Genomic DNA, 13,262 nt, shown 5'->3' on the forward strand with positions numbered 1-13,262 from the left:
TACTGTTATGCCTTTGCTTTATCTTAGCAGTCAAGGCTATAGAGGAAAATCATCTGTGCAAATTACACATGCTAATAGGCATAAGGAGTAATTTGATTAATTGCCAGATATGTTCACATAGGCCAGACAGTTAAAAAAAAAGGCATACACCTAGTACCCATTTACTTTCATTTTGGAGTTTAAGCAATACAAGGCTGCCCAAAGCTAGTATGTCAAGAATATCACAAATGTTCTATTATTGTGAAAATACATTTTATGCTAAATATAACTTAAGGCCTTTGGGAATATCCCATTGTTTAGTAAGAGAAAGAGGTATACAATGTGACATTATGATTGGAAATTTGACAAACCTAGATTAGTTTAGAAATGGTAAATTTTCATGGATTCAACAGATATTTTTTGTCCTCATAGGAATCATCGTTATAGGATTGCTTGTTTATTTTTTATTTTTTTCAGGTGTGCTAAATGTAAAATACAAGGATTATTACAATGGCAGTTAGAACTGAGGAAGATGACCCCAAGGAAGAGATAGAGTGTTATCAAATAGTCAGATTAGCAGATCTGTATGATGCTGAGATGGGTGATGCGAATGAGAACACCCTAATGCCGCGTACACACGTAGCCAACTATCCGGCGGACTTAGTCTGACAGACTTCCCGCCGGACTGTCCGCCGGACTTTCTGAACGAGCTACTTACCCACACACGGCACTTTTTCAGGGGACTAATACGGCGTACTAAGTCCGCCGGACTATCCGCCGTACTTTTGAAATTAACGGACTCGCCCACACACGCGGAGGAAAGTCCGCTCATTTTGAGCGCGTCTCCAGGTAGCCGGGGCCAGCGAAGGAGGCGTCGCTGGCCCGTCACCTGGTATGGACTTAAAGGGGAACCCCTACGCCGAAAAATCAGTGTGGGGGCCCCCCCTAGGTCCACATCAGACCCTTGTCCGAGCACGCTCCCTGGCTGGCCAGGAAAGGGGGTGGGGACGAGCGAGCACCCCCCTCCTGAGACATGCCAGGCCGTGTGCCCTCAACATGGGGGGTGCCTTGGGGAAGGGGGGCTGCACGGCCCCCCCACCCCAAAGCACCTTGTCCCCATGTTGATGAGGACAAGGGCCTCTTCCCGACAACCCTGGCCGTTGGTTGTCGGGGTCTGCGGGGGGCTTATCGAAATCCGGGAGCCCCCTTTAATAAGGGGGCCACTGGATACTGGCCCCCCACCCTATTTGAATGAGTATGGGGTACAATGTACCCCTACCCATTCACCTGTAAAAAAAAACAACACACAAGGGTTGAATAGTTAATTGCACAGCTCCGGGGGTCTTCCGTCTTCGGGGGTCTTCTCGCCAGACTCCTCCGCTATCTTCTGCTAGCTCTTTTACTAGCGGAGGAGCCCGGCTTTCTTCTTCCGGTCTTGTCCCCCTCTTCGGTTCTTCTTGCCGGGCCACTGCGCCTTCTTCTAGCTCTTTTACAGGCGGTGGCCCGGTCCTCTGTCGCCGCTGTCGCCGTCTTCTGTTCTTCTGTTCTCTTCTTCTTTTCTTCTCTTCAGATGTTGCCTCGTCGATGTCTCTGCTCACAGTGACGGGGATGCGGCGCGCAGAGACTTATATAGGGACATCGCCGGATGATGTCCCCTCCCATTATGATGTCACAGTCCCAGAGGATGCTGGGACTGTGACATCATAATAGGTGGGGACATCACCCGGTGATGTCCCTATATAAGTCGCCGCACGCCGCGTCCCTGCCATTGTGAGCGGAGGCAGTGGCAAGGCAACATCTGCAAAAATACTTTCTTAGTCCGCCATACTTTTGGGTAAAAAAAAGTCCGCCGGGGGCTACACACGGGCGGATTGTCCGGCGGACTTGAGTTTGCCGGACTTTTCCACCGGATTGTTTGATTGTGTGTACGCGGCATAAGAAGAACTTTAAATAGATGTAAAATAGTACTGTGGACCCTCTGGTATCATACTAGGTAGGGAAGATATGGTAGTGACCCCTCCATAGGGGTTAAGAGGTGGGAAATGAGTAGAATTATAGGGGTCTGATAATGTTGAGTATATATATATATATATATATATATATATATATATATACAGTGCCTTGCGAAAGTATTCGGCCCCCTTGAACTTTTCAACCTTTTGCCACATTTCAGGCTTCAAACATAAAGATATAAAATTTTAATTTTTTGTGAAGAATCACCAACAAGTGGGACACAATTGTGAGGTGGAACGAAATCTATTGGATTTTTGAAACTTTTTTAACTAATAAAAAAATGAAAAGTGGGGCGTGCAAAATTATTCGGCCCCCTTGCGTTAATACTTTGTAGAGCCACCTTTTGCTGCGATTACAGCTGCAAGTCGCTTGGGGTATGTCTCTATCAGTTTTGCACATCGAGAGACTGAAATTCTTGCCCATTCTTCCTTGCAAAACAGCTCGAGCTCAGTGAGGTTGGATGGAGAACGTTTGTAAACAGCAGTTTTCAGCTCTTTCCACAGATTCTCGATTGGATTCAGGTCTGGACTTTGACTTGGCCATTCTAACACCTGGATACGTTTATTTGTGAACCATTCCTTTGTAGCTTTTGCTGTATGTTTGGGATCATTGTCTTGTTGGAAGATAAATCTCCGTCCCAGTTTCAGGTCTTTTGCAGGCTCCAACAGGTTTTCATCCAGAATGGTCCTGTATTTGGCTGCATCCATCTTCCCCTCAATTTTAACCATCTTCCCTGTCCCTGCTGAAGAAAAGCAGGCCCAAACCATGATGCTGCCACCACCATGTTTGACAGTGGGGATGGTGTGTTGAGGGTGATGAGCTGTGTTGCTTTTACACCAAACATATCGTTTTGCATTGTGGGCAAAAAGTTCGATTTTGGTTTCATCTGACCAGAGCATCTTCTTCCACATGTTTGGTGTGTCTCCCAGGTGGCTTGTGGCAAACTTTAGACGAGACTTTTTATGGATATCTTTGAGAAATGGCTTTCTTCTTGCCACTCTTCCAATAAAGCCAGATTTGTGCAGTGTACGACTGATTGTTGTCCTATGGAAAGACTCTCCCACCTCAGCTGTAGTTCTCTGCAGTTCATCCAGAGTGATCATGGGCCTTTTGGCTGCATCTCTGATCAGTCTTCTCCTTGTCTGAGCTGAAAGTTTAGAGGGACGGCCAGGTCTTGGTAGATTTGCAGTGGTCTGATACTCCTTCCATTTCAAAATGATCACTTGCACAGTGCTCCTTGGGATGTTTAAAGCTTGGGAAATCTTTTTGTATCCAAATCCAGCTTTAAACTTCTCCACAACAGTATTACGGACCTGCCTGGTGTGTTCCTTGGTCTTCATGATGCTCTCTGCGCTTTCAACAGAACCCTGAGACTATCACAGAGCAGGTGCATTTATACAGAGACTTGATTACACACAGGTGGATTCTATTTATCACCATCAGTCATTTAGGACAACATTGGATCATTCAGAGATCCTCGCTGAACTTCTGGAGTGAGTTTGCTGCACTGAAAGTAAAGGGGCCGAATAATTTTGCACGCACCACTTTTCAGTTTTTTATTTGCTAAAAAAGTTTAAATCATCCAATAGATTTCGTTCCATTTCACAATTGTGTCCCACTTGTTGGTGATTCTTCACAAAAAAATTAAAATTTTATATCTTTATGTTTGAAGCCTGAAATGTGGCAAAAGGTTGAAAAGTTCAAGGGGGCCGAATACTTTCGCAAGGCACTGTATATATATATATATATATATATATATATATATATATATATATATATATATATATCACTTTAAGAATTTGTACTACACTTTCTTGCTTCTTCTTAGACACAGAGTTTTCAGTCTATGATGACCTTCACCGCCAGATAAGAAGCAACAGTTTACTCTCTTTTTGCTCCGAGAAATGAACAGTCTTATCTAGCTGGTCTGATCCAGTACTGTCATGGCGGCACCCATGTTTTTTTTCGCTTACTATCAGTAACATGATGTAACCACCCATTTAACTGTTCCCTTGCTACTAAGAAGATATGAATGCTGATTGGACTAAACTATACGATCACACCTATAACACGCCTAGAACTTATGCATATTCATACTTATATATTGTTAAACTTCATGTATGTATGGCAGAAACACTTTCACTTTTACTCGCTTATAGTAGCCAAGAACTGTGTTGTATTTCTCCACTGCAGTGAATAAAAGCACCTACTTATATTGTACAAAGATCTGGGTCTACTATCTCATCTGAATGTCTTGTTTGTAGACTCCCTAACCTGATTTAACAATGTTGAGAATGCTTGAAAGCCTCCACTGTTGACCTCTCCTTTTATAAAATACTAGTTCCTTGTTTGTCATGCTGATCCAATAGCTTCAATACTTTTAAAGTCTCACTGACCTGGACAAGTATGTTGATTACAAGTTCTGATGTAAAGTGGCTCAAAGGATTGAAGCCAATAGCAGGAATACAACTAGTATTTTCCAAAGAAGGTCAGTGATGTCAGCTTACATATTTGTGTTACTACAGGTATGCTTTTAGGGTTCATTCCCACTGGAACAACATATTTTTTGCACAGCATTCCACCCTCTACCCTTGAACACTCTCATGAAAAGAGAGGGCACAATATGGGTCCCCTTTCCTGAGATTGCGGACTCCCCATCTCAGTTAGGGCTGATTTATGTTTAGTGTGTAGTGCATTTAGGCAGGGTTACTGTCTCTTTAAGGGACTTGAGCAGTGTATCCAGAGTTAGCCAATAAGGGTATAGAGAAAATTCTGGAAGTGCTAGGAAGGTCAGCAGGTGAGGAGTTTTTCTGGTGGTCAGCAAAAGAAGATTGGAGCTCCCTCCCTCCCGCCCCAGTCGCGGACACCTCTTATGTGGTTGGGTCACCCCGGATTCTGGGGGGGGGGGGGGGGGGGGCTGTTATTTATATTTAAAGTTGCGCTACTGCTCGAGTTCTAAAAACTGAGCAGGTATGAAGTTATGAGTTATAATAAAGCAGTTTTGGAAAATGATTTGTTTAAAACCATTAAAGGTGTCGAAGCCAATTTTTTGCCATATAAGATGTTTTGCATATTTATTTCACTATGTTGTACCTGGGGAAGTGCTTTTCAGATGGGTGTGGCCTGCAATCTCATAGAAAATAGGTAGTCATGGTCTAAAAGTTGCAAAGAGCTTACTGAAACTCAGCGTCCCAGCACCCCAACCACAAAGTATCTTCTACTGAACATTTCATTTGGACCTGGTATGTTTCCAGGATGTTTAGCAGGCATCACATTTGGTAAAGTGCCTGCAAAACACCAAAAAAATACAGTATAAGGTGAGGTTTACATTTCTCTGGGTCAGAAATGTGTCACACATTCATTTTCAATTTGTTGCCAACACACATCGGCATTGGCTAAGACCTCACCTGACCCTTTTTTGTGGATGCAACTCACAGTAGTGTGATGCTGTGAGTCAGGGGAGGGCTGGGCCAGGGGGCAGGGATGCAATTGCCCCCTGGGCTGCTCTGATATGCGGTGGCAAAGGCTGCTGTGTCGTCAGCTCAAAACCGCAACATGCACAGTTCTTGAGCTGGCAGAGTCCAGTACTGTGAGCCAGCGATGTCTTCATGTCAGGGCTGACAGTCTGTGTTACACAGCACAGCCCCGCCCAGCCCCTCCCTACTCCACACCATTGGCTGACAGAGGCTGGACCTGCTCTCTGCTCAATCTGAGCAGTTGGCTGGAATCCAGTAAGGCTCCTGGGAGGCTGGGACCATCCAAGTAAGTGAGCTCCTCCTCTCTCCTCCTCTCTGCAGACAAAAAGTTTTTTTCTATCAGCCTGTGCCAGTACCTACCTTGCCCTCCTAGGGCTAGATAGTATGATGTGGGCTCTCACTGACATGCTGCAGTTTGGCTGCAGTGCTGGTGTACTGGCAGTCATCCTGCATGTTGCCCCTGGGACATAGAGGATGCACATTTTTACTGCATGTTCTGAAAGTGCACAAACAGTCCTGCATGCTGCATGTTTGGTGCACTTTCAGAACATGCAGCAACAATGAGTAACCTAAAAGAAGTCTGAGGGGGTGTGACACCCGCCAGTACACCCGCACTGCAGCTAAACTGCAGCACACCAGTGTGAGCCTAAATGCTTGTATTCACTTGCAGCAGCCACTCCTCTGAAAAGTAATCCATGCTCAGGTCACTTTTCAGAGGCATTTGACAGGCAGTGAAAAGTTGATATCACATTTCATCCCTGCCTGCTTTAACCCCCCTAAATGCCAATCCCTGCAGGTAATGACACAGTTCACTTTGAACTCCACCTTATTTCCATTACTCTCTGTAGGTATTAGATGTGGTCTCACCTTTTTGTTTGCACATCTAATACCAAAGGGTACTTTCACACTGGGGCAATGTGGGCGGTAGTGGTACAGCGCTGCTCGTTTTAGTGGCGCTTTATCATTGTTTTAGTGGCGCTAGCGGGGCACTTTTAACCCCCACTAGTGGCCAAAGAAAGTGTTAAAAACGGCCGTGTTGCATTCATTTCAATGGGCTGGGCACCTCTCCCAAACCGCCCCAATAATGCTGCTTGCTGGACTTTTCAGAATGTCCTTCAAGCGCACCGCCCAAGTGGGAAACCTGGGGTGGCATAAGAAGTGCTTTACAGGTGCCTGTACAGCGCCTTCAGTGTTAAAGGACCTTAAAGAGAGTTCTGGAAATAAGGTGGAGTTCAAAGTGAATTTCTACACCTAAGTGGAGCCCCCCTTTCAGAAGATTAGAGGATATTATTAAACCCAGAGACTGGTGGACTTAGGCCACAATAGACAGATTGAAATTCTGCCGGTTCAGCAGGCATTTCAATCTATCTCTGTGCAGACTGGTTGTACAGAATTTGACTCCATCAACTGACAGTACAACCAGCGTGTCTTTATGTTTTTTAGCGATCAGTGCTGGCTGCTATAGCTGCCAGCAGTGATCACTGTATTCTGATGGCTTGGAAGCTTTCACCTCAGAGCACACACCGACACACGGCTCTTACGGAAGCTTGGTAATTCAAGTTCTGGGCTTCCCTAACATTATAGCCCTGTGGGGCTGTGACCAAGTCTGGGCAAGAGCTGGGTTATGACATTACTTACCTCATATCCCTGCCACTCCTAAACCTGCTCCACTGCAGCACCAGGCCCACAATGCCCTTAATCTGGCCTGTGCTCTGGCATGCGCCTGCATGTGCATTTCTTACTATCTGCAATTGAGACAGGAGGAACCTGCACCCTGGTGAATCTGGTGTTCATGCCGGGGAGACAGCAGGACTTGCGTGTTTAGCTTGCTGCGCTCACTGTGACTCTCAGCTACTCTGCTTGCTTGGCTTGCCCAGTGGTGTGGTGCTCACTCACCAGAGAAGCTCCGGACTCCACAGGTAGTGCTTAGTGTGGTGGCAGTGGCAGCACAGTCTTTAGTCTTCATCTTTCTGCAGTCTCATTGGTCTGTGTACTGGGTGTGGGGAAGGGGCAAGCTCTTTTTCTCAGTCTCTCTGGGGGCAATCATGCAGTCTCTCTCTGAGAGACTGCTCCATTCTCTGAGAGACTGCTCCACTTCACACTGCCTGTAAAGAGACTGACTGCTTCATAGTGCCTGCACAGAAAGTGACTGCTCTCTCTGTGCAGGCAGTGTGAAGCGCGGTCTGTGCAGGCAGTATGAAGCGGGGTCTCTCTCTGTGGAGGCAGTGTGAAGCGGGGTCTGTGCAGGCAGTGTGAAGCGAGGTCTCTCTCTGTGGAGGCAGTGTGAAGCGGGGTCTGTGCAGGCAGTGTGAAGCGAGGTCTCTCTCTGTGGAGGCAGTGTGAAGCGGGGTCTGTGCAGGCAGTGTGAAGCGAGGTCTCTCTCTGTGGAGGCAGTGTGAAGCGGGGTCTGTGCAGGCAGTGTGAAGCGGGGTCTCTCTCTGTGGAGGCAGTGTGAAGCGGGGTCTGTGCAGGCAGTGTGAAGCGAGGTCTCTCTCTGTGGAGGCAGTGTGAAGCGGGGTCTGTGCAGGCAGTGTGAAGCGGGGTCTCTCTCTGTGCAGGCAGTGTGAAGCGGGGTCTCTCTCTGTGCAGGCAGTGTGAAGCGGTCTCTCTCTGTGAAGGGCAGTGTGAAGCAGTCTCTCTCTCTGTGCAGGCAGTGTCAAGCAGTCTCTCTCTCTTTGGGGCAATGTGGAGCAGTCTCCCTCTCTCTCTGTACGGGGAATGTGGTGTAGATGGGTGGGGAGCTGATTCAGTGGTTCAATGGGCCACTTGACTGGACTTGCCCCCCAGGCCTAAGGCTGCCAGCCCTCCCCTGCTGTGAGTTGTAGCACACTGCAGTGCAAGTGTGTTGTCGTAGTGCATTGGGGTGCCAAGGTCAATGGCACTGCAGTGCACCAATGCATAGACCGTGTGTTACCATTTACATTTGCTGTCAGAATTTCCGCACACAAATGTTTGAGAGCAGGTTCTCAAATTTTCCGACAAAAAAACTTGTCGAAAATTCCGATCGTGTGTACACAAGTCCTTCGCACAAAAGTTCACGCATGCTCTGAATCAAGCAGAAGGAGCCGCGCTGGATATTGAACTTCCTTTTTCTCAGCTCATTGTACGTCTTATATGTCACCGCGTTCTCACGTTCTGAATTTTGGGTCAGCATTTGTGTGACTGTGTGTATGCAAGACAAGTTTGAGCCAGCATCCTTCGGAAAAAAATCCACTTTTTTGTTGTTGGAAAATCCGATCGTGTGTACAGGGCATAAGGGTTCATTCACACTATGTGTAGTGACTGGGATTTTCTGCAGTTTTTTTGCCCCTTCCACATCACAATGCTAGTGTGATGTGTGGGGTGGAAAAATGCATTTCTTTGAGCACATTGGATGGCACTGCAGGTCACTGCAGGTCACTGCAGCATAGCACACTGCAGTGCAGAGATTTGAATAGAGTGTAACTTTGTACAGTAAACTCTCAAAAAAGTTAAACAAAAACATTGTAAAAAATTTGATGCATAGGGATGAGCTCCGGCGTGTTCCCACACTCCATGTGCAGAGCCCGCCAGTAAGTCGGCGCAGCACTGCGCTAATCACAGGTAGTGAGACATTGTCCCAATCTCTGCAGCCGCAAATCAGGAAATGTCTCACTGCTTGTGATTAGCGCAGCGCTACGCCGACTTCCTGGCGGGCTCTGCACTTCGAGTGTGCGAACATGCTGGAGCTCATCCTTAGTGATGCACTGAAAGAACCTTGGTAAAACAGACACAAGCTCACATGATAAAATGGAACATTTTTAGCTTGCAGCTTTCTCAATAGGCCCTAAATGAGTGGAATTTGGCTTGCTGAAGCACTTTGCATTATACACAATTGTCTATTTATTTAGTTAGTTTTAAATCTTGTTTTCACCTTTTCTCATCCTTTGGTACATCTTAGTGCTGCACAGAGCATTTCAGGTTTTCTAAAGTAGACATTTGTCTTTTGTTGCTCTCTTACCATAAGTCTCCTGTTGCCCTCTGACCAGCTGCTGCAGGTGTTACAGGACAAATTGCCCAGAGCGCTGTCACTGAAATAGAGGCCTGTGATGAAGGGCAATGATGTAAGGCATTAATGAAAGGCACTGATGAAAGGTAGCTATGGAGGGCAGTGATAGAAGGCAATAATGGTAAGCAATCATGGGGGGCTATGATGATGGGCAGTGATGGAAAGAAGCAGTGTTGGAAGGCAATGATGGCTGGCAGTGAAAGAAGGGAATGATGGAAGCAATAATGGAGGGTAGTGATGGAGGGTGCGAATAGAAGGCAGTAATGCAGGGCAGTGATGGAAGGCAATGATAAATGGATTAATAATGGAGGGCAGTGATGGAAAGCGCTGATGGAGGACAATTATGAACAGCAGTGATGGAAGGAAATGATGAAGGGCAATGATGGACGCCATCGATGGAGGACAATTATGGAGGGCTATAATGGAAGGCAGGGATGGAAGGTAAACGTGGAGGGCAGTGATGGAGGGCAGTGATGGAAAGCAGTGATTGAGAGCACTGATAGAAGACATTAATGGACAGTAGTGATGGAAGGCAATGATGGAAGGCAATCATGGAGGGCTATGAAAGAGGGCAGTGATGGAAGGCAATGATGGAGGGCATTTAGGGATGACATTGATGGGAGGCACTGATAGAGAACAATACTGGTGGGCAATAATGGAAAGCAGTGATGGAAGGAAATTGTTGAAGGCTATAATGGATGGCAGTGATGGAAGGCAACGATGGAAGCAATAATGGAGGGCAGTGATGGAGGGTGATGATAGAGGGCATTAATGCAGGGCAATGATGAAAGGCAATGATAAATGGCAATGATGGAATTAATCGACAGAGAGCAATTACTGAGGGCTACGAAGGAAGGCAATCATTGGAAGGCAATCATGGGGGGGTTATAACGGAGGGCAGTGATGGAAAGCAATGATGGAGGGTGCTGATGGAGGACAATTATGAACAGCAATGATGGAAGGCAATGATGAAGGGCAATGATGGAAGGCATCGATGAAGGACAATCATGGAGGGCTATGGTGGAAGGAAGTGATGGAAGGTAATTGTGGAGGGCTATGATGAAGGGCAGTGATGGAAGACAGTAATGAAAGACAGTAATGAAACACAATTGTGGAGGGTAGTGATGGAAGGCAATGCTGGAAGGCATTGAAGAAACGCAATAATGGAGGGCTATGATGAAGGGCAGTGATGGAAAGTGGTGATTGAGGGCACTGATAGAAGACAGTAATGAATGGCAGTGTTACTGTCCTAAAAAGTGTTTGGGGACCTGGGTCCTCCCCCAGGGGACATGTATCAATGCAAAAAAAGTTTTAAAAACGTCAGTTTTTTCGGGAGCAGTGATTTTAATAATGATTAAAGTGAAATAATAAAAGTGTAATATTCCTTTAAATTTTGTACCTGGGGGGTGTCTATAGTATGCCTGTGAAGGGGTGCATGTTTCCTGTGCTTAAAACTGTCCCTGCACAAAGTGTAATTTCTGGAGGAAAAAAAGTCATTTAAAATCACTCGCGGCTATAATGAATTGTCGGCTCCCGTAATACAGAGAACACTCATTTAAAGTCGAATTAAAAAAAAAAAAAATGACGTGGGGTTCCCCCTAAAAATCCAAACCAGACCCTTTATCCGAGCACGCAACCTGGCAGGCTGCAGGAAAAGAGGGGGGACGAGAGAGCGCCCCCCCTTCTGAACCTTACCAGGCCACATGCCCTCAACATTGGGAGGATGCTTTGGGGTCCCCTCCAAAGCACCATGTCCCCATGTTGATGAGGACAAGGGCCTCATCCCTCAGCCAGGTTGCGTGCTCGGATAAAGGGTCTGGTATGGATTTTTAGGGGAAACCCCATCTATTTTTTTTTTATTTGAAGCGGGGTTCCCCTTAATATCCCAGACATGAAGGGCCTGGTAATTGAATTTGGGGGAACCCCACGCTTTTTTTTTTTTTTCATCAATGACTTTCAATGAGTGTTCTCTCTACTACGGGAGCCGACAAATCATTATAGCCACGAGTGATTTTAAATGACTTTTTTTCCTGCAGAAATTACACTTTGTGCAGGGACAGTTCTAAGCACGGGAAACATGCACCCGTTTACAGGCATACTATAGACACCCCCAGGTACGAAAATTAAAGGAATATTACACTTTTATTGTTTCACTTTAATCATTATTAAAATCACTGCTCCTGAAAAAACGGCCGTTTTTAAAACTTTTTTTGCATTGATCCATGTCCCCTGGGGCAGGACCCAGGTCCCCAAACACTTTTTAGGAAAGTAACTTGCATATTAGCCTTTAAAATGAGCACTTTAGATTTCTCCCATAGACTTGTACAGGGTGTTCCGCGGCTTTTTGAATTTTCCGCAAACACCCCAAATTGTTCACTTTTCGCCGAACAGGCGAACAGGCAATGTTCGAGCCGAACATGAGTTCGACTCGAACTTCTTCCCTAATGGAGGGCAGCGATTGAAGGCATTGATGGAGGGTACTGATAGTTAGTAATAATGGGGGTCAGTAATGAAAGGCAATCGTGGAGGGCTATGGTGGAGGGCAGTGATGGAACACAATGTTGAAGGGCACTGATGAAGGGCAATGATGGAACGCAGTCATGGAGAGCCATGATGGAGGGCAGCGATGGAAAGCAATAATGGAGAGCAGACTGGACAGTAATGGAAAGCAGTGATGGAATGCAATTGTGGAGGGCTATGATGAAGAGCACTGATGGAAAGTAATGATTTAAAGCGGTACACCTGTGGGAAAAAGGCATAAGGGGCTAGTATGCACCGCATACTAGCTCATAATGAATTACTTACCTTAGAATTCGGCGCCGGTATCTCACCCGATCCACGCTGAGGGAGCTGACATTTTCCCTTGGCGTGTCTTCCGGGTATTGCGGCTCCGGGGCCGTGAGTGGCCGGAGTCGCGATGTCGTCACTTCAGCACAAATGCACGCGGGAGACTTCTTTCCAGCAAGGTCCGGCGTCTGCCGGACTTTCAGCTGAGAATCCCCGGAGCGCATGCGCCACTGACGTCAGAGGCTCATTATGAGGGGAATATCTCTTAAACCTATACCTACAGGTAAGCCTTTTTATAGGCTTACCTGTAGGTAAAAGTTAAAAAATGTACTATACTACCGCTTAAAGGCAATGATGTAGGGTAGTGATGGAAGGCATTGATGGAGAACAGTGATAGGAGGCATTGATGGAGGGCACTGATGAAAGGCAACGATGGAAGGTAATAATGGAGGGCACTGATGGAAGATAATGATTGAGGGCAATGATGGATGGCAATGGTGGAAGGGAATGATGGAGAGCACTGATGGAAGGCAATAATGCAATAATGGAAAGCAATCATTGAGGACTATAATGGGGGCACTGATGATGGAAAACAGTGATGGGGGGCAGTGATAGAAGGCAATGATGGAAGACATTGATTAAGGGCACTCATGAAAGGCAGTGATGGAAAGCACTGATAAAAGACAGTGATGGAGGGCACTGACGGAAGAAGATAAGAGCACTCATGGAAAGCATTGATGGAAGAGATTGATAAAGGACAGTGATGGAAGGCAATGATGGAAGGCACTGATGGAAGACATTTATAAGGGCCCTCATGGAAGGAAGTGATGGAAGAGATTGACAAAGGACAGAGATGGAAGGCAATGATGGAGGGCACTGATGGATGACATTGATAATGGCACTCACAGAAGGCAGTGATGGAAGAGATCGATAAAGGACAGTGATGGAAGGCAACAATGGAAGACATTGATAAGGGCACT

This window comes from Lithobates pipiens, unplaced genomic scaffold, assembly GCF_037356315.1.
Source record: "Lithobates pipiens isolate NorthernLeopardFrog02 unplaced genomic scaffold, aLitPip1_a1.2 Scaffold_25, whole genome shotgun sequence".
In the NCBI taxonomy this organism is placed as follows: Eukaryota; Metazoa; Chordata; class Amphibia; order Anura; family Ranidae; genus Lithobates; species Lithobates pipiens.